Consider the following 23,065-nt stretch of genomic DNA (forward strand, 5'->3'; position numbering starts at 1 on the left):
AAGTGCTAGCCCCTCTCCACCTTTCCTTCCGCATTGGGTGTGTACCCCCACGTCTCTGGAATTCTAGGCTCCCTTCCAGCAGACCCTTCTTTCCTGTACCTATCGTGCAGGGGCCAAATACCAGTAAATCATGTCGGATTCATGATTTAGCATACTAGTGGTAAGGAGGTTGGTTCCTGTGGGTGCAAAAAGAATGTTTCCTTGCCGCCACTTTGGAGTTTACCGTGAGAAGTTGTTTTGTATATCTTTGAGACAGGCATAAACTGATCCTTAGGTTTCTCCTTATCTAACCTGGCCTCCTTTCTTTGTTTATGAAATTATGTATTTTTTTAAAATTTTGCTTTCTGTCCTCCCCATCCCAAGGTTTAATTTAAATTTTTTTTTTTTTGTTTTTAGTTGTTGATGGACCTTTATTTTACTTGCTTATTTAGATGTGGTGCTGGGAATCGAACTCAATGCCTCACACGTATGAGGCAAGCACTCTACCCCTGAGCTACAACTCCAGTCCCCCCTCCCCGCAAGGTTTAATTTTGGACATATAAATTGCCCACTTTTTTTCATACTCAGATTCAGATCCCAACTTGACTGCATCTGGTTGTGATTTTGTAATTTCAACTGTCATTGGGCAGTCTGGTGTTTTCTTTTTTAGTTTTGGTTTTGGTTTGCTCTCAAGAAACTTAGGACGATTTTTTCTGAACGTCACACATTAGAAATTTGTTGCCTTTTTTCCCCCTAGAACAATTAAAGTGATTTCTCAGTAGTCTTTTATTGTCAGTTTTATGTATATAATTGCTATTATCAACGCCTCATTTGACTGTGACTGGGAATAATATTCATAGTAATTTCATCATAGCCTATATGAGAAAGTAATTGTGTGTGTGTGTGTGTGTATGGTTTTTTTTTTTTTTTCGTGGGGAGGGAGTGGTTTCCGGGGATTGAACTCGGGGCCACTCGACCATTGAGCCACATCTCCAGCTCCATTTTGTATTTTATTTAGAGACAGGGTCTCACTAAATTGCTTAGCACCTTGCTTTTACTGAGACTGAGTTTAAACTCGTGATCCTCCTGCCTCAGCCTCTGGAGCCTTTGGGATTACAGGCGGGTGCCACTGTGCCGGCAGGAATAGTATATTTGTTATTGAAGAACTGTCTTTCTACCTTTTGCCTTATTTTGTCAGATGAAATTTTTTGTTTCTCTAAAGAGTAACGTGATTGAATTGATATTTGAGCATCAGTAAATTTGTTTATTTTCTTGGTACAGGATTTGAACCCAGGGCCTTGTGCATCAGCAAAAGCAAATTTGTTAATGAAAACTAATGTGAATGCTGATACTGTTTTAATTTTTAATAAATGTCATTTTAAGTTGAGCAGTTAGTAAATATTGTTGATAGTTCTGCTTTTAACATGACAATTATTGTATACATTTTGTTAGAATACACTCAGCTCTGTGCTAAAAATGACACAAAATTACATTCATGAATTATCTGCCTGTGAAATAAGCTCCCTTAATTCCACTGGATTCTGGGCTCCTTACTTAAAATTAAGACAAAAATTCAAATTAAAAAAGGAAATAAGTTTCCTATTGATTTTACAGCTCTCTAACAACATTTGTTTTTGGAACTTGCATTGTAATTGTTGTAATTTCACTATCTATCATTTATGAGAAGTCAGATCTCCCCCCAAAGTACCTTAAAGCTACCCTAGTTTTTTATTTCTACATTTTATTTATTTCATCATGTTAGTACTATAATAAGCATAATGTTTGCTGGAAAGAATTATATTCTAACATTTTGGGAAAGAGTTGTACTTTTAATTTATTAGTCATTCATTAGGAAGTGTTTCAGATTTGGGCCACTGCCTTTAAAATTTTACTATCTTGAAATATCTCTGAAAGCAGATTAGAGGTTCCCATTGAGTTAACTCCATTTACAAGAAGACATGGATTATGACATTAGAAGGTTCTGAATTTACCTAATTGCTAGGTAGTTGGGCTTTCCTATTGTTTAATGCAACATTTAGGAGTACATTTGTTAAAGCTCAAATTCCATTCAAAGTAATTAGTATTCTGTGTATCCTTAAACTCTTGTTCTTACTCTACTGAAATTCACTTTTTAAATGAAACTGCCTTTATTTTGATATTTCTGATGAATGTAACTAGTTGTTCACATACTTGTGAAAAGTGTAATTGGGCCTCCTCGCCCATATGTATTTCTTTTAATTCCGGGGAAGAGTAGCTTCTGTTTAATGTGCTGCTGCTGCTTTAGTCTTTTTAAGTTTTTCTTGTAATTTCATAATTTCCCTGTTATATTATTGCATTATTACTTGAATTCTTGATATTTTACTAATCAGAATTCTTTATTTAGATTTTAAGGGTGTTTTTTCCTTTCAAATTATAAGAGAAAAATGTCTTTTAAATTACCCAATCAAGTTCCATATTATATTTGGATTGCTGTAACATGATAGGTACATTGCAGAAAGATATACTCAGGCAGGTGCATAGCAGAGCCATCCAATTATACCATGTATCATATAGTTTATATTCTCTGAAGATATTCATGATGACGATGATGATGATCACTATTACATATGCAATTTATTGTGTCAGGACCATGCTAAATGTTTACATACAATGTCACATTTAATCCTCACAACAGCCTTGAGAAGGGGATACTTTTCTCCTCATTTTAAAGGTGAGAAAAGTGAAGCCAGAGAGACAAGGAGACTTAATAAAGTCACATACTTAGTATGAATTGCAGTTTCAAATTAACAATAATTTATACTCCTAAGCCCATGATTAGTTTCTTTGTAAATATTTCCCTTGATTGAGATCTACTCTTTTACAAGGAAGTTAATTGTAATAATGTGTACGTTTTGTTTCATAGCAGACAAAGTTCTTTAATATATGTTTTCCCACTTAGCACTTAAAATTAAACTTCACAGACAGGTTTTGCTCTCAGGGTTTTTCTGTAGAACTCAAATCTCTTGTTATTTCTTGTTCACAGAATGGTAAAAATAAGTGGGCTACTTAATCTAACCACATGATAGACCCATAGATACTTGACAGGAGCTATCATATATCCCTTCCTTCAGATAAACATTCCTAATTTGTGCATTCATTCCTCATGTGACTTAATCTATAAAGTCTTTAAAATGGTCCCTGAAGCACAGTATATAATATAAGTGTGCTAAGTAAAAGAAAGTCTTACTCATTCTCCTTTAGTAAAACTCAAATTTATTAATTCTTCCCTTTCTAGATGGTGCCTGGAAGAAACCTTAGTGCTAGAGCTATAGTAGGCCCCTAACCAAAGGGAACAAGGAGACTATATTTATTGTTCCAAAGCAAGACACACTTATTTATGCAGTTTAAGAGTATGATTTTTTTTTTTTCTGGTACGGGGGATTGAACTCAGGGGCATTCGATCCCTGAGCCACATCCCCAGCCCTATTTTGTATCTTATTTAGAGACAGGGTCTCACTGAGCTGCTGCTTAGCACCTTGCCATTGCTGAAGCTGGCTTTGAACTCAGGATCCTCCTGCCTCAGCCTCCAGAGCTGCTAAGATTACAGGTGTGCGCTGCTGTGCCTGGCTAGAGTATGATAATTTTTTTAAATGTATTTTTTTTAGTTGTTGATAGACCTTTATTTTTATGTGGTGCTGAGAATCTAACCCAGTGCCTCACACATGCCAGGCAAGTGTGCTACCGCTGAGCCACCGCCCCAGCCCTCAAGTATGATAATTTTTAATATTGCTTTTTCTCAAGTGAGCTATTCTTTTTTTGTTGTAATATTGCTTCTTGAATTTATTTTTTTTTACCCTCAACGCAGGACTTTACATTTATTAAATTATGTGTTGTTAGTTTTAGTCAGTTCCTTTATTAGATAGAGAGCTTGTTGAATTCTATTTTTTAGCCATTTTCAGTTTTACTGACCTCTGATCAGATAAACTTTTTTTGTATGTTGTTTTTTCATCTGTGATAAAGTGTTGGTTGAATAGGAGTTGTATTTTCTGAACCATCAGTTATTTTCAGAAATACTATATTTGGGGCTCAAACATGTGTTTTGAAATATAAGTTAAATACCGTGACTGTAGCATCATGTATATATTGTGTTTTATCTGCCAAAAGATTGTGACTTATGATTTATTTGATTTTTTTGAGGGGGGAGTGGGGAAAAGATACTACATTAAAAATACATAAAATTTAAATGTTGTATCTTTATTATATCTTTAGTTATATGCCACATTTTTCTTTAGTATAAAATTAAAGATTACATCTAAGCCTTTTTTCACATTGAGTGTTAGGATTTTTCTGAGTCACTTTTGCCCTTGGTAGTTTGGCACAGTATTATAGGAACAGGCCGTTTATTTTTATTTTAAACAATAATGATTTTACTTATTTACTACCTTTAAATTGAGAATGATATGAAGCATACAGAAGACTCCCTGTTTGTTGAACTTTTAATTTTGATTTTTTCCTCTGAGTTAAATATCCTTGAGAAGTTAAGCGGATTCTGTTGGATTCTAGTCAGAAGCTTCAGAATCATTCAGTTGCCAGTGATGAGAAAGTCCTGGGTATATGAATTGCTCAAATCAGCCTTCTAAGAAGCAAACCATTTCTGATCTATTTTGAGAGATTTGGCAATTTCACCTGCCTTTAATTACATTATGTGGCATGTAACAAGCCATCTTCTCTAAATAGTTAATTTTCATTTTTACTTAGTTGTAATATCTTGAAGCTATTAAAAAAAACACGATGATTAGGAATTTCAAATTTCACTTGAATTTCTGTTCCTTACTCAGTGAAGTGACAGTGAAATGGTTAAAAACATCTTTGCCTGGCAGCAGGTAGATTTCTTTAGACAGGGATTTGAAAATTTTAATTTCTGAAAGATTAAAAATATGCATCTGAGAATTGAGGAAGAATCTGGTGACTGTGTAAAATGTTTATTTTGATTTATTCTGTATACATTCCTTATCTTCCTTTTGATATTATATTTTCTGCATTGTTTTTGCCAATAAAATCTTCATGATGGGTGAAAAGAATAATGCATAATTATAAAAGGTCTCTTGAGAAGTGGCATCTGTAAATAAACATGACAAATCCTGAACTAAGTTACTGGTAAACAGTTTTAGCCAGGATAGGATTAAAGTGATGGCATATATTTAAAAGAATATTAGTAGTTCTATATTTGTTCTCTTCATGTTTTGTAGTCTTTCAAAACTTTATTTTTTTAAATACAGACCTTGTTTTTCTTTATAAAAATGTGATGTTTAAATCCCAAGAAAATCCATTCAATTGTATTACTTATCTTCATTGGGTTTGAGGGTGACTTGGTTGTAAAATTTGATTTAGTTGTTCTTCATAACTAGATGAACATGACCATTCTCCTTTATCTCATGTGCATCTCCAACAAAATAGGACTATCCTTGTCTTAAGTGGTTCTGTTTCCTGATGGCATTACCATTGACGCTGTAAACTTGAACCACCACTTAACAATATTGTGGTGTGAACACATCTGCAGAGCTATCTCCACAAAGGGAGAGATGATCCTCTTCTCCCCTTTCTTGTCCTAATAAGAGTTGTAACCTTCCAGTTTTGGCAGAAATATTCAGTGGAAATCGGCATTTATTGGCAATGTTAGGTCTTGGGCATACTCAATGACACAAGAGAATTTTGGGGAACTCATTGGAGAATTGAGTTCTAGGTACTATGGCTGCCCCCAAGTCAATGCCAAGTCTACTTTAATCTACAATTCCTAGAGAATTGGGTGGGGGCTTGGCAAACATTTATTTCCTTGAGGGAGAAATGAGAAACCCATTTTAGAACAAAATTGAAATATGTAAAATGGGGGCTAAAAAAAAAAGGAAAAAGTCTTTTTTCTAATTGTTTGAAGATTATAGATGGTATTAGTTATCAGGGTATGTAAGGGTTTACTCTGTGATTTAACTGAATTCTACCTGTTCTAGAGCCTGTTATTCTTGTTGAAATCCTAAAGATTATCTGCAAAACTAGAGTGCCATTTCCATTTGGAATCAGATCTCTGTTTCTCTACAAACTGGTTTTTACAACATTGTGCTATTTATTTATTAGTTAACCTATGAAAAAAAGTAAGTATAATATCATCTCCCTCTAAGGGCATTATAATCTCCAGTGAAAGAATGGACTTGAAAATATTTTAAATCTGAAGGCTCATACGATAGTAATGAGAACTGATATTAGTGTCTTGCTTTTACCTTTGGTTATAATTACCCTACAGCACAAGTAACTTTTGTTTTTAAGGTTTAGATAGGCTTTCAATTGAAGTTTTAATCTGATGCTTGAATTCATACTGCCTGTCTGTCTGTTAAAGGGTTACCATTGTCTGACTCACTTATACGTCACCTTTAGTCTGCTATTGGTGTAGCTCAGTTTAGTGCATTTGGTTTCTTGGCTGCAGATATCTGGCAAGCAGTTAAAGCAGGCTTTATTTTTCTTAGTACTGAATTATTCTATAAAGCTGTCTGTACTGTGTGTTTTTCTTTTATGCATATATATCCTTTGGTTGTTTTCATAATCAGGAGGAGACCTGTGTTGTCCTAGGGCAAAGTGTGTTTTGTAGAGTGAAAACAGTTTCTGACACTGCCCTTTTTGTTTTGAATTGTTTTTCTTTCTTTTGTTGGTTCATTCATTCGTTCATTCATTCATTCAGCAGATATATAGTGGGCTCCTAGTATGTGATAAATAGTGTTTGTCAGCTGCTTCTATAGACCTTCATTCTAATGGGAGAGCTGGAGAATGAACAAACCAGTACATATATGGTATAACTGTTAATAAGAGGTATTACAGAGTAAAATTAGAGTGAGGAGAGCAGAAAATGCTGGCAATACAGGGAAAAGGGAGGTAGTAATTATTTCATTGAGGTTACGTTTAGGGAAGATACCAATAAGAATTTTAAGCAGTTACCTAAAGAAAATTAGGAAACATTATCTGGCATAGCAGTTTCAAGTAGAAAATAGTGATTGTAAAGGTCAGTTTCAAGGAATAAGTCAGCCAGTGTGTCTGGAACAAAGTGAGCAAAAGGGGATGAATAGGAGTTAGGTTGCTGGGGGTGTAAGCATGTGGACTTTTTGTAGACAATTACTAAGGATTTGCTTTTATTCTGGCAACACTGGATGCAGTTAGATGTTTTGAGCTACGGAGTAACAATCTCATTTTAAAAGGCTCAAAGGCTCACTATCTGCTTTATGAAGCAGAATGAGGGGGTGGGAAGAGCAAGGATCAGTAACAAACTATTGTAGTTAAGTGGGGGTAATTGTGGAAGTGATAAGAAATTAGAGCTGGTAGGAGTTAATGATAGATTGGATATAATATTATGTGTTAGTTTTAGTATGCCATTTTTAAGAATTAATACAGAAATTCTCTGTTATGTTTGTTTGGGTGAGATTTGAACAATTAATTAGAAATTAATACAGAAATTCTCTGTTATGTTTGTTTGGGTGAGATTTGTAAAACCTGAAGCTAGGTTGGTTACTTGTAATTTCCTGCTCTGTATTAGGGACTGTACAAAATCAAAACTTTTTATAATGATGTCAAGTTATTGCTTGTCTCTGTGTTGATATATTCACTGATGGTACAAAAGCAAAAGTATCATTGAGTGCATCCTTTTTAGCATTCTTGGTAACATAATAGGGATTGTGAAGGATGTTTTCTGTATACTGAAGGGCAAGTAAGGGAAAAACGCTTGTAAAACTGAGTTGTAAGCTGAATTAGCCATTTTTTCATGAAATGCCATTTTTACTTGAAAAATGACTTACAGACAAACTGATTATTGCAATTGAGATTTGGCAGATGTTATCTGGAAAATGAATGAAGTAAGCTTATGACTTTAAGGGAAAAAAATGAAATTTTCAAATGAAAATTAGAATTTGGAGAACTTATCTCTGTCACTGTAAGCTTGACAGGTTCCCAATATTTAAAAAGACTGTTTTTGTCAGATTGAAAGTAACATTAAATATAATTTTTAAAATACAATATAGCAAAATGTGTCAACATTTAGAACATCTGCATAACTTCATCAACCAATATTTCTCCAATGTAACTCAGTGCATGATGTTACAAAATCATTTGTCATAAAAGATCCCCTCAAAGTGCAAGAGACCAGAGTATTTCAATGTTAATATAGTACAGACAACTAATTTTTTTTTAAAGAAAGAGGGGGGCGGAGAGAGAGAGAGAGAGAGAGAGAGAATTTTTAATATTTATTTTTTAGTATTTGGCGGACACAACAGCTTTGTTTGTATGTGGTGCTGAGGATCGAACCCGGGCCGCACGCATGCCAGGCCAGCGCGCTACCGCTTGAGCCACATCCCCAGCCCCACAGACAACTAATTGATATGATTTTAGATTTCATATTGCAACTACCTTAAGAAGTGACTACTTAATAAATTTTGTATAGTGTGAAAGAATACCCTGAACTTTGAAAAGGCTATTAAAATACTGTTAGTTTTTTCAACTGTGAGTCTCTTATACTTCTAACCAAAATAGCGTTGTTTTGTTCTGTTCTGTTCTGTTCTGTTTTTGATGGTGCTGGGGATCAAACTCAGGATCTTGCTCATGCTATGGAAAAAAGCATTTAATACTTGAATAAATGCAGAGTTAGATTTTTTAAAAATCTAGTTAGTTTCCATTAAGTCAGACATTAAAGAAATATATTTATATTTTTAAAGAATTTAAAATAGTACTGTTTTTGTCAGACATTTGTTTTGAACAATACAGTTAATTTTATTTTTAAAATAACTTTTATTTTTATGGGGTGCTGAGGATTGAACCCAGTGCCTCTCATGTGCTAGGTGAGCACTGTACCACTGAGCCACAACCCAGCCCCTGCAGTTAATTTTTTGAGGCCCTATTCCTGTTTAGAAATAGTTTTTTCTTTTCCTTTGACATATAGCATTTGTCTATATTTGGAGGGTACATTATTGTAAAATTTGATATATGTGTACCATTATAATGATTAAATCAGGGAAAGAGAATGTCTATATTCTCAAATATGGTCATTGTCACATACCAGGAACCCTCAAACTCTTCCCCTTTAGTTACTTTGAAATGTGTAACTAATTAAATATTGTCAGTGCCACATATTGGGAAACCTCAAACTCTTCCTTTTAGTTACTTTGAAATGTGTAACTAATTTCATGGACTGAAATTGCATTATTGTGGCATATACCATCAAAACTACTTCTCTGGTACCCAGCTATGTTTTGGTACCCATTATCCATTCTCTAACCTTCCGTTTCCTCTTCTAGACTCTGGTGGCCTCTCTAATGGTCTCTGTTTCTACATAAACAACTTTTTTAAGTCCCACAAATGAATGAAAGCATGTTGCATTGTCTTCCTGTTGTCTTATTTCCTTTAACATAATGTCCTCTAGTTCTGTCCATTTTATAGCAAATGACAGGATTTCATCCTTTTAAATGGCCGAATAATACTACACTGTGAATATATACCAGTTTTTAGAAATCCGTCAATGAACATCTTATTTGAATTCATATCTTCACTGTTATAAAGAACTCTGTAATAAGCATGGGTATGCAGATATCACTTGGATAAATGATTTCATTGCCTTTGGATATGTACCAGGTAGTGATATTGCTGGGTTATATGGTATTTCTGTTTTCAATTTTTTTGAGGAAACTTCATACTGTTTTCCATAATGGCTGTAGTGATGTACATTTCTAGCAACAGTGTATAAGAAATCCCCTTTCTGCATTTTGCCAGCATTTTTTTTGTCTTTTTGATAATAGCTATTCTAACTATGATGAGAAAACAATTTTATATTAATCCATAAGGTTTTATTGTAGCATTTAAGTAAAAGTTTAAAATTTTAATTTCTATTGTGATAAATATAAATAGATATATTCATAGATAAGTTTTTGGGATATTTAATAATTCTTAGGAATTATAAAGGAGTCCTGAGGCCAAAGCTTGAAAACTGTTAGTATATTAAAAAGTATATAGATTTTTAAAGTCATGACCTCTTCAGTTTTTAGATAGGCAATTTCGGGAAATAATGCATTACCTCTTATTATTCTTACCTGTGAAATACGAATAATATTTTTCTCAGAGTGTTTTTGAATGAATTAAATGAGATGAAGATGTTTGAAGTATATAGCATAGGGCCTGGCACATTTAATATATGCCCGTTAAATTCTAGTTATTCAGTTGGTTATTTGCATATTTTAAAACTAAAGTGGTTTTAATGTTACTGAAATTCTTTTCACTTATTTGATAAAATAAAATTTAATTTATTTACCAAGTTTGAAATAAACCATTCTCTTTCAGATTTAAAAATTATGAAAAGTTAATAGTAAATATGTTTTTAGTATCTCTTTTATAACACATTAGCTAAAACAGCAGGCCAAAGATGTAGAAAACTGAAAATTAGCTTGAGCCTTAGGTTGAGGACAGAAAGCCAAGGAGGATAGCAGATAGAGGTTAATGACTTTAATTTTTCTTTTTCTTTTTTTGTAGTATTGTAGGTTGAACCTCGAAGTGCTCTACCACTGACCAACACCCCCCGCCCCCGACCACCACCACCTTTTTTAAAAATTTTGAGACAGGGTCTTGCTGAATAGCCTAGGCCAGCCTTGAACTTGAGATCCTCTTGCATTAGTTTCCCAGGTCACTGGAGTTAACAGGCATGTGCCACCATGTCTGGCATAACTAAAACATATGAGCTGTTTCCTGACATGTTTGATAATAAATTCAGTTTAGGTGATGAAAATGTTAATAATGATTATTATTTTATCATTTAAAATATTGACAGCATGGTATTTGTCATCTATATAGTAGATATTTCTGCTGATAATCTTATTTGTAAAGTGAGAAGTATTGTATTGTTGGACTCTAAAGTCGTTTCTGGTTTTTAACTCTTGATAATGTGATTCATAATTTGGACTTGTAAAAAGTTTCATTCACAACTTCAATTGGTACTGTTGCTTTTACCCCCCCCCCCCCCCCCGCCCCGTATTTTTCTAGAGGGTTTAAGAAAACAAAGTAATAATCTAGGAGAATGAACATCTGAATTTCTTGGTGCTCTTTCTAGATTCTGGTAGGCTGTCCTTTAATTTAATTTTTTAAATTACAGATTACACTCACATGTTATAGACCTCTAAAAAGATACAGTAGTTTCCCATATGGGCAAAGGAATGGTGCTTGGAAGGTATGTTCTAAGACTTCCAATGGATGCTTTTTTCTCTTCCATCCCTGTGTATGTCCATTCACTTTCTCTTCTTGGCTGGAGTAATTATTACAGTTCCTTCTATTCATTTACCATATAAAGCATGATATTTCATTTTTCCTCTGAATGTAGAGAAGTGAAGAAAGATAACTATTATTACCTCTTATACTTTTAGGGCAAAAAGAGATATTCAAAAGTTTATATTTGACTTTAAATATTTCTCTTCAGGGCTGGGGATGTGGCTCAAGTGGTAGTGCGCTCGCCTGGCATGTGTGCGGCCTGGATTCGAACCTCAGCACCACATACAAACAAAGATGTTGTGTTTGCCCGCTGAGAACTAAAATAAATAAATAAATATTTAAAAAAAATTTCTCTTCATTTATTGCCAAATTTATTATCTCCAGCCTAGACTTTTCCTTTGAGTTCCAGATTTTGTATTCATATCTATCTACTTGAGATATTTAAAATTAACTTGTCCAAAATGGAGTTATCCTGTCCTCTTCCCTTCTACATGGCCACCCAGTCTTCTAAATTATATCAGTAGCTATCCATTATTCAAGCCTCAGTCATTGGTATTCATTCTAATTTCTTGTCTTTATACACATCTAATTAGCACATAATTTTGAATCAGTATGCCTGTGTCTTAACTGCTACCACTTTGGGACCAACCAATTTTTATTATCTTTTTCCAGGAATGCATTAGACTTATGCCTTATGTCTCTCTCCAATCCATTCTCTGTGGTTACAGGAGTAATATTTTTTTTTTTTTTTTTTTTTTTTTTTTTTTTTAGTGGTGCTGGGGATTGAACCCAGGATATTGTGCATGCAAGGCAAGCACTCTACCAGCTGAATTAGCTATGTATCCCCAGCCCTACAGGAGTAATCATAAAATGTAAAATTTGCATCATGCCACTTCCCTGCCCAAGGTTTCTTAATACTATATTCACTTAAAAAGTTACGTTGATGTTTCTTGCTATAAAGAACCCTACATTATGAGGACCTTGCTTCTACAATTTGATTTTGTACAAATTTCTTCCTTTTTACTGTGTTCTGACCATACTCTCTTTCTTTGATTTCTTTGAATGCAAGGTTATTTCTGGCCTGTCTGCAGTGCTTTTCTTCTCATTCTGTGATTTCTTAGCTGCTGTTGCTTTCCTCCCTGAGTTAGGGATCACACCTAGGATCTCACACATGCTAGGCAAGCATTCTACCACTGAACTTCACCCTCCCTCAGCCTTTTTATTTTATTTTGTGATAGGTTTTATGATAAATATCTGCTGGGGATATAGCTCAGTTGGTAGAGTGCTTGCTTTGCGTGCACAAGGCCCTGGGTTCAACCCCAGCACCATCACCGAACAAAAAATAAAACCCCAAAAACCAAAAGAAGCTTGTTGTCCAGGCAGGCCTCAAACTTGATACCCTCCCCCCTCATCCTCCTGAGTAGCTGGGATTGCAGCATATGCCCCCATGCCTGGCTCTTAGCTTTTCTTCATCTTTTGTTTAAAGCATCTCTTGAGATTTTATTTAAAGCATCTCTTAAGATTTTTTTCCCCCGGACTAAAATATCAAAAAGCATGTCTGCCTTTAATGTTTAGCTTTAACCTTTTGTTAGTTTTCTTAATGCTTATTATACTCTATTTTGTCTCATAATTTTTCTCCTTTTTGAATATGAGTTTAATGGTTGAATTTCCAGTGTCTGACACTATGCTTAGTACATATAATGCTCAGGCAATATTTATTGAGTGACAATGAATAGATGTTATTTCTGGGTAAGATGGAAGAGAAATAACAGGACCCTTTAAGAACCCCTGTCCTGATTCTGCATTATAAAATAATGACTGTAGAATCAGGTACTAGATTATGAGATAACTTTTTCTTAATAGCAATGTAATGTGGTTATATATACAAACTATACAAACAAACTGATGAGTGATAGGTGTTGTGTCATGGAAGCAAGACTAAGAAGTGAAATCCTCCTGATTAGAACAGGGTCTGGAAACATTTAACTAAAGGACAAAACAGTAAATATTTTTAGGTCATATGGTTTCCTGTGAGCAGCCATGAACAATTCATAAGTGATTAGAACGTGGATATGTTCCAATAAAGCTTTATGTATATTATTGCTGACCTTGAGAGGATGAGAAAGTTCCTAACATGGAAAATACATGACAGGAACAAATATTTGTCTGAATACAAGCTACTTCTTTTTGCTTTTATTTATTGGTATCCTTAGTACCCACTAAAGCTATCTCTGGTACCTTAATTTCAAATAGAGAAACTAACATGCCAAAGAAAAAAGTGGCCAGAAAAGCTTACTTGAGTCCAAAGCTGCACTAACCTGGGTGATGACCATTAAGGCAAAATAAGAGGGCTAGTTAAAAGGCCTTTCTAGCTGGGTGCAGTGGCTCACGCTTGTAATCCCAGCGACTACAGACAGGAGGATCACAAGTTCAAAGCCAGCCTCAGGAATGGCGAGGTGCTAAGCAGTGAGATCCTGTTTCTAAATAAAATATAAAATAGGGCTGGGGATGTGACTCAGTGACTGAGTACCTCTGAGATCAACCCCTAGTACCAAAAAAATAAAAAGTGTGTGTGTGGGGGGCCTTTCTAAAGAATGGTTGCTTTTCAAATTGTCAGGACCCTAAATTTTTACTGCATGCAGTTCTAACAACCTCACTTACCCTCTACTTTCCTTATTTTTAATTTATTTTTAAGCAGCTTTATTGAGATATAATTCATATACCATAAAATTGACCCATTTAAAGTATTCAGTTGTTTTTAGTATATTCATAGTTTTGTAACTGTAACCATAATCAATTTGGAAACATTTTCATCATCCCCTAAAGAAACTCTAACCTTTAGCTAGCAATCCCCAATTATGCATATTTTTCAGCCCTATATAGCCACTAAACTGCTTTATAGATTTGCCTATTCTGGACATGTCATATAAATAGAATTCCATGATATACAGACTTTGTTAACTGGCATCTTTTACTTAAGCACGGTATTGTCAAGGTTTATCCATAGAGCATGTGTCATTACTTTTTCTTTTTATTGCTACATAATATTCCTTGGAATGGATATACTCCTTTTTATTTATATATCCATCAGTAAACGGACATTTTTTCCTACCCTTTGGCTATTAAGAATAATGCTGCTATAAACACCTGTACCCAAGATTTTGTGCATACATATTTTTGTTCTCTTGGACATATACATACTGCTGGGTCACATGGTAAATCCATGTTTGACCTTTTGAGGAACCGCAAAACTGTCTTCCGAAGTGGCTGTCCTTTTTTACTTTCCCCGCAGAAATGTATGAGATCCAATTTATTCCCTTTACCAGCCTTTTGATTGATTATAGCTGTCATAGTAAAAAGGTAGTGTCTTATGGTTTTTTAAAATTCTAAATATTAGGGGCTGCTGATGTGGCTCAAATGGTAGCGAGCTCGCCTGGCCTGCATGCAGCCCGGGTTCGATCCTCAGCACCACATACAAACAAAGATGTTGTGTCCGCCGAAAACTAAAAAAATAAATATTAAAATTCTCTCTCTCTCTCTTTAAAAAAAATCTAAATATTAATGGGTTTCATTGTGATATTCCATTCATGCATACAACATACTTTAATCATATCCACTCTTCTTCCTACATTCTCCCTCTGATCCCCTCTCCCTTCCCTTATAGTCAGTCGTCCTTCTACTTTAGGCTATTTATTTATTTACTTACTTATTTATTTTAGTTTCCACGGATGAGATAAAACATGCTATACTTGTCTTTTTGTGTCTGGTTGGTTTGCTTAACATGATGACCTCCAGTTTCATGTGTTTTCCTACAAATGACATGCTTTCATTCTTTTTTGAGAGAGAGAGAATTTTTATTTATTTATTTATTTTTTAGTTTTCGGCGGACACAACATCTTTGTTTGTATGTGGTGCTGAGGATCCAACCCCGGGCTGCACGCATGCCAGGCGAGACGCTACCGCTTGAGCCACATCCCCAGCCCCAACATGCTTTCATTCTTTACGACTAAATAATATCCCATTATCCATATATGTCATTTTATTATCGATTCATCTCTCTCTTTTTTTTTTAAGAGAGAGAGAGGGAGAGAAAATATATCTTTTTTGTAGATGGACACAACACAATGCCTTTTTATTTTTATGTGGTGCTGAGAATGGAACCTGGGTCTCAGGTGCCCTAGGCGATCGCTCTACCGCTGAGCCATAATCCCAGCCTGTCGATTCATCTCTTGATAGGCATCTCAGCTGATTTCATAACTTGATTATTGTGATTATTATCACAGTAAAGACATGCAGGTATTTCTTTTATATGATGATTTCATTTTCTTTGGGTTAAGGTTAGGGTTAGGAGTAGTATAGCTGGATCATATAGTAGTTTTATTTTTAGTTTTTTAAGGAACCTCCAAACTGTTTAACATAGTGGTTGTATTAGTTTACATTTCAACCAGCAGTGTATAAGAGTTCCAGTTTTTCCACATTCTCACAGCATTTGTTATTTTTGCTTTTTGATAATGGCCTTAATGACTGGGTTGAGATGGAATCTCAATGTAGTTTTGTTCTGGATTTCCCTGATGGCTAAAGATATTGAGCATTTTTTCACATACTTATTGGCAACTTGTTACTACTACTTTTGAGAAGCGTTCTTAGTGGTTTTGATGAGTATTTTCCTAATGGTTGATGGCTTGTACTTATTTTCATGTGTTTATTAGCTAATTTGTATTTGTTCTTCAGAGAAATAGCTATTCAGATAATTTCCCATATTTAATTTGGGCTGACTTTTTCACCCTTGACTTCTAAGGGTTTTTTTTTTTTTTTTTGTACTGGGGATTGACCCAGGGTGGTCACTCAGACATTGAGCCATATCACCAGCCCTTTTTTGTATTTTACTTAGAGTTGCTGTGGACCTTGCTAAGTTGCTGAGGCTGGCTTGAACCTGTGATCCTCCTGCCTCATCCTTCCAAGCAGCTGGGATTACAGGCAAGCACCACCCCATCTGGCCTATAAGAGTTCTTTATATATCCTGGGTACCCTTATCAAATTGATGATTTCGGAATATTTTCTTCCAGTCTGTTGATTGTCTTTCCACCTTCTTGATGGCATTCTTTGCAGCATAAAACATTTTAAGTATGATGAAGTGTATTTTTCTTTTATTGTTGTGCTTTTGGTGTAGTAGCTGAGAAATCAGGCTCACAAAGATTTACTTCCTTCTTTTCTGAGCTTATATTTGGTTTTATAACTATTTTCAATTAACTTTGTGTGTAATGTGATTGATTCATTAATACGTATATCTCCTTAATGCCAGTGTGTACTATATTGATTATTATGGTTTTGTACAGGTTTTGAAATGTAAAAGGCAAATCTTCCAACTTTGTTCTTTTTCAAGATCATTTTGGATATTCTGGGTTCCTTGAATTATCATACAAATTTAGGATCATTATGTCAATTTCTATAAATAAAGGTATTGGGGATTTTCACGGAGATTCCTTTAACTTTCTAGACCTCTTTGGATAGCGTTGTCATTAACGATATTTAATCTTATTCTGAACTTGGGATGTCTTTCCTTATGTTTAGGTATTATTTAATTTCTTTCAACAGTGTGTTGTAGTTTTTAGAATATAAGTTTTGTATCATTCTCTTTTCTTTGATTTCTGGCAGCAAGTTCTCGTTGTCTCAGCTGTTTGTTTTGTAAAGAGTACTAAAGCCTCAGAGGAAAGTACTATTGATATCAAATTCAGAGTACAGAGGGTGTTTCTGCTGTTCATTTTCTTGAATCAATTGAGAGGAAACTGGGGGAAATCTACTTGTCTTTTTCCCTTACTAGACTAGGATGAATCTGCATTCCAGGATGGATGAACAGAAAATAAATAAATAAATGTCCACTCAGGAACCACTCAGAAAAAAATATTCATTAGGGCTGGAGTTGTGGCTCAGTGGTATAGTCCTTGCTTGGCACATGTGGGGCCCTGGGTTCGATCCTCAGCACCACATATAAATCAATAAAATCAAGGTATTGTGTCCAACTACAACTAAAAAATAAATATTAAACAAAAAAATTCATTATAAGAGAAAAGACATTATTTCTGAAGATACTACTGAGAATGCTGGCAGAAATAGGAGAAAGATTTAGAAAATAATTCCTTGCTCCTGTTTAAAATACACTGATCCTGTGGGGTAGAGTATATGCAGCCCCATACCCAAATATCAGTATACCCTGATTGTAATGGCAAGAGAGTTTTTCCTTTTAGCTTAAGTGTCCTCCCAGTTTTTACCTGCAAAAGGAGGCGGGGGAGATGCAGAAAGTCATCTTAATCCAGGTGGGTGTTGTGCCATTCCCTGAAACAATTTTCTGGCCAATTACTGGACTATTTTGGTTTGATTCATATACCCTCTCTGGTTCATGTATTTGAGTATGTGATTTCACACTAACAGAGAGAAGTACAGAAATAAAATGTGTGGGACCAGAAAATAATAAGTACAACACTATTGGGAAAAGGGAGGTAAAGTACTTTCACAGACTTACCTGAAGGGGATTGATAAAAAAAAAAAATGAAAATTTTATTCTGGTAAAGAAAAGTATTAATTTCTGATAACATTGAATTTGAGGCAAAAATGACTTAAAAAGTTGCTAAGAGAGTAATTATAATTTGATTGAAGGCATAATCATTAATGCTTATAAATTATTATCTTTTAACAGTATTAAAGACCAGAAGCAAAAATATTACAAACAAAGCCAAAACAGATTTCTGTTTCTAGTAATGTTAGGCTAGATAATTAGTACCCGTCCTCTTTAGAAGCAAGTAGGAATTAAATATTGTACTTGAAGGTCATGGAGAGCTGACAAGGTAGAAACAGGGCCAACAGCTGGCAGAAGATGAGAACCCAAGAATGTGAGCCTAGCATTTTAGGTTATTTGCTTTAGTGTCCTTTGTAAATCCAAAAGATGTGGTTAAGAGGCTGAACTGCACTTTTGACAGCCTTGCCAAGTTAAGAGGACACAAAAATGGAGGTTAGGGCTTACCAAATAAGGGATATCTCATAAAGATACTGTTCTTTGGCTTGAGAACTTAAAGAGCATATGGAACTTAAAGAACTGCACCTTAGGAATAAATGTGAACTGAAAATATGTAAGTTCTAGTGCAGACTAAATTATAGCCTTGAGTCATTTCTGAGGTCCAGAAAAAAATGTCAGTTCCTGGACTAGGTGATCCTAAATTCCAGTACACTTAGACACATGTCAGAAGCAAATAAAATTTTCTGAAGGATTTGTTTCTTAGGCTTCAAGATTTTTAACAGAGTTAATTCAGTACCATATACAGCATATAATTAAAGATGACCAGCATTATGAAGAAACTGGACAATATGCAAGAGAATCAGGAAGAAACAATAAAAGAAACAGCCCCAGAAGGACTCCATTAATTGTAACTGTGAATAACAATGCCTAATATGTTGTTGAGGAATAATAGATTGAATAATTTAGTGGAGAATTGAAAACTATAGGGATTAAAACCACAGATTTGAAAAAGAACCAAAAAGAAATTATCAAATGAAAAAATGTAATAATTGAAAGTCTAAATTAATGGTCTTAGGGGTAGTTTAGACCTGCAGAAGATAGATTGGAAGTGGGGCAGAAGAAAATATCTACTGTATAATGAAAAAGGGAGAGAAAAGACATTTTAAAAAAGAAAAACAAGCAGTAGGGGGAAGAGAAGTTCTGTGCTAATTAAACCTCCAGGAGAGAAGAAAGAGAAAGGGGCTCACTAATAATCTGAAAAGAATTGCTCAGAATTTTCCAAAATAAATGAAAGTCTCAAATCCAGAAATTCAAGAAGTCCAATCTAAGTACAACGAATGAAGAAAGGAATCAAGAGTCTGGGGTTGTAACTCAGTGGTAGAGCGTTTACTTTGCATGTGTGAAGCACTGGATTTGATCCTCAGTACCACATAATAAATAAATTAAAAATAAATAAATAAAGTTTTTTTTTTTTAATTTTAAGAAAGGAATTAGAGTGATTTGGCTGAAACTTGAAAAGTATTTTTTTTTTTTTTTCTGGTGCTGGGGATTGAACCCAGGGCCTTGTGCATGCAAGGCAAGCACTCTAACTTAGCCATATCCCCAGCCCCCCACATTACTTTTAAAGGAGTGAAAGATCTCTGTCTGACTTTTCAACATCAAAAAGGAAACTATAAGACCACACAGAATGTTGAAAAAAATCTTATCAAGCAAGCATTGTACACCCAGTACAAAAAAAGAGTGAAGTTGAATAGACATTTACTGAAACCTCAATTTGTCACTAAAAGAAACCCTGAAAGATCTACCTCAAGTAGAAGGAAAATGATTCCCATGTAGAAAGGAATGATGGCAACAAAAAAGGAAAAAAAAAAGATACTAAATGAATTAAGGTAAAGCCAGAAATTTATAGGACTAGAAAACAACAGTAGCATATAAGTCAAGGAGTAAATTTAGTGTTCTGTGGTCATTGCATAGACCTTAGAACATTAACTTTATTTCATCCATTCCAGCCATTACATAGATTTTAAATAGGGGTAAAATACCAGTGGACATTAGACTTTGAAAGATCAGTGATATATATTGTAAAGCCTAGGGCAGTAGAAATACAATGTGAGCTATGTGTGTAATTGTAAATTTTTCTAGTAGCCACATTGAAAATTAAAAGAAATGAAATTGATTTTAATATTTAACCAAATATATCCAAATGTCAGTGTAAAAATCAGTGTAACATTATTTGAGATATTTTGCATTCTTGTTTTTCATACTAAATCTTTAAAATTCCATTTGTGTCACATCTCAGGTTGGAATAGCTGTATTTCAAATGCTTGGTAACCATATCTACCTACCTTGGGCAGTGCAATTGTAGGATCACTAATAGACAAATAGTAAAATAAAATGTGTACATTCCATCCAGCACATGCAAAAATAAAATGGAATAATAAAAGTAATCATTCTGGAAGACAGGAAGAGAAAAAGGAATGTGGAACAAGTGAAATAAATAGCAAACACAAGCATGTTGGTAGATTTTTAAACCCCAATATACCAGTAAGTATAGTAATAAAGACAAATATCATCTTACTGGAAATAATACCCAATTACTTGCAGCTGAAGACACAGCTAAAACAACAATACAGAGAAGTTGAAAGAAAAAGGATTGAAAAGTCCATCCAGTGCAATCTAAAAAAATTGATGTAACTGTATTAATATCTGAATAGGTTTTAAAGCAAAAAATATATCTGAGAAAATGGTGGATGCCTTATAATGAAAAATGGTTCAGTTAGTCAAGAAAATTCAAGGATTTTAAGTTTTCAGTAACATGGCCTGAAAATAAATCAAATGAAAATTGGTAGTGTTAGAAGTCATAGAAACCCCCAATGAATAGTTGGGGAATTTTAATATTTCTCTTTATAAGAGAAAAAGATATTAACATACACAAAAGAATCAATGATGTAAAGTATAAGAGTAACACAATTAAATTGGATCTAGTAGATTTATATGAAATATTGTACCCAGTAACTACAATATACACGTTTTTTTCAAGGATGAAGCATTTACAAAAGGGTCAGATTTGTTTATAAAGCAAATCTTAGCATATTTCAAAGGACTGAAATTATAGTGAGTCTGTTCTCTGATTACAAAGCCAAATAAGTCAGAAATTATTAATTAAAAAATAAAGATGTTAGGAAAAAGGCTAAAAAACCAATTATCAAATCCATTCCGAGAAACTAGAAAAAGAAGCACACACACCCTGTAATCCCAGTAGCCTGGCAATTTAGCAAGACCCTTTCTTAAAAAATACAAGGACTGGGAATGTAGTTTGGTGGTAGAGCAACCCTGGGTTCAATCCTCAGTACTGCCGAAAAAAGAAAAAGAACTTAATTTTTCAATTTTAGTTCATTTAGCCCAAATGAAATAGAAGAAAGTAAGTAATAATAGAGCAGGAATTATTTAATTAGAAAAACAAAGTACAGCACAACCAAGCCAAAATATTGCACTTTGAAAACATGAATAAAATTAATAAACTTTAGACTAAGATAAAAAGAAGGCTCAAATAACTTCAGGAATGAAAAGAGGAACCTTATCAGTATAACTTTTAATGTCATTAAAAAATCATAAAAGGATACTGTGTATAAAATATGCCAATAAATGAAAATTTTGATAAATGATCCTTTTTTTCTGATAAATGAACCAAATTAAATTAGAGGGCTGGGATATAGCTCAATGATAGAAGTGCATGCCTAGCATGTACAAGGGCCTGAGTTAAACACTCACCACTGGGGGGAAAAGGAATTAGGGAACACCAAGTGTGCTGTAATTATTAAGGAATGATTTCATAATAAAAATGTTCTCTAAAAGGAAACTCTGGACTCAGGTAGTTTTCTCAGAGTCTTTCTAAACATTAATGAAAAAAAAAAACCCCACCCAACCTTTTGCATAATTACATAATTATGGAAATATTTGAGTTTGCAACTCTTGCCTAAGTTAATATCTGTCGCATTTTAATTATCTGGTTCTGTAACACGATGTTGCTAAGATTAATTGCTGTAGTGCTTTTTTTTCTCATTCCTTCATTCACAAATTCTGGACAATCTTTTGAATGTTAGATGCTGTATGTGAAACATTTGCTATACACAGATCAAGAAAATATATATCTGGTCATCCTGAGGTTTACACCTAATGAAGGAGACAGATGTTTACACAAAAATTGTTCAGTTTAGTATGAAAAGTATTATAGTAAATAGAAGTAGAGGTGTTTGGGAAAACAGAAGGTTATCTAATTGCTTAGGACAGGCCAGGAAAGGCTCTTCTGAAGACAGGTGATATTTGAGTGAGCCTTGAGTGGAAGGTGTTAATATATCAGGCAGAGGGAGATGTTACATTTAGGAGAGTTTAACAGTATGTATAAAAGCCATGAGAACCTTGCTTATTGAGGAATATATGTGTAGTTTAGATGATAGTATGGAAAATAAGAGAAGAAAAGAAGGTAAGGACTTATCATTAAGAAGCTTGTATATCATGTTAAAGATAAATGGAGTATTTCTAGTCTTATAAGTGGAAATATAATATGGTCAAATTTTTATTTTATAATTATTATTCCAGTTTTGCTTTAGAGAGATTGAAATGATGTAAGACTGGAGGCAGGGAAACTGGTTACAAGGTTGTTGTTATAGATAGGCAGATAAAATGATGAGAGCCTAAAGAGGCAATAGAAATGATTCTATGTAAAGGCTTTGATTTTTTGGCATAGTTGGCAAGCTTTTGTTTCTGGCACTAAATCGACAGTGTTGTTTATTTATTTATTTATTTTTTAAATTATTTTATTGTTGGTTGTTCAAAACATTACATAGTTCTTAATGTACCATATTTCACAGATTGATTCAAGTGGGTTATGAACTCCCATTTTTACCCCGTATACAGATTGCTGTGTCACATCAGTTACATTTCCATTGATTTACAAATTGCCTTTCTAGTGACTGATGTATTCTGCTGTCTATCCCATTCTCCACTGTCCCCCCTCCCCTCCCCTCCCCCCCTTCTCTCTCTCCATCCCCTCTACTATAAATCATTTCTTCCACTTATATAATTTTTCTCCTACTCCTCCTTTCCTCTTATATGTAATTGTGTATAACCCTGAGGCTCACCTTCCAATTCCATGCAATTTCCCTTAACTCTCACTTTCCCTCTCGCCTATCATCCCTGTTTAATGTTAATCTTCTTCTCCAGCTCTTTGTCTCTACCCTGTCCTTGGTTACTCCCCTTATATCAAAGAAGACATTTGACATTTGTTTTTTAAGGATTGGCTAGCTTCACTTAGCATAA

At 34.3% G+C, this 23,065-nt stretch overlaps 1 protein-coding gene across 2 annotated transcripts in view; it reads left to right on the forward strand.

Annotated features, from left to right (window-relative positions):
• ANKRD13C (ankyrin repeat domain 13C) overlaps positions 1-23,065 on the forward strand; it is an 81,260-nt gene that overhangs the window by 789 nt on the left and 57,406 nt on the right. The window lies entirely within an intron of this gene.

The sequence above is a fragment of the Spermophilus citellus genome (assembly GCF_964194105.1).
Source record: "Spermophilus citellus genome assembly, chromosome: 9".
Lineage (NCBI taxonomy): Eukaryota > Metazoa > Chordata > Mammalia > Rodentia > Sciuridae > Spermophilus > Spermophilus citellus.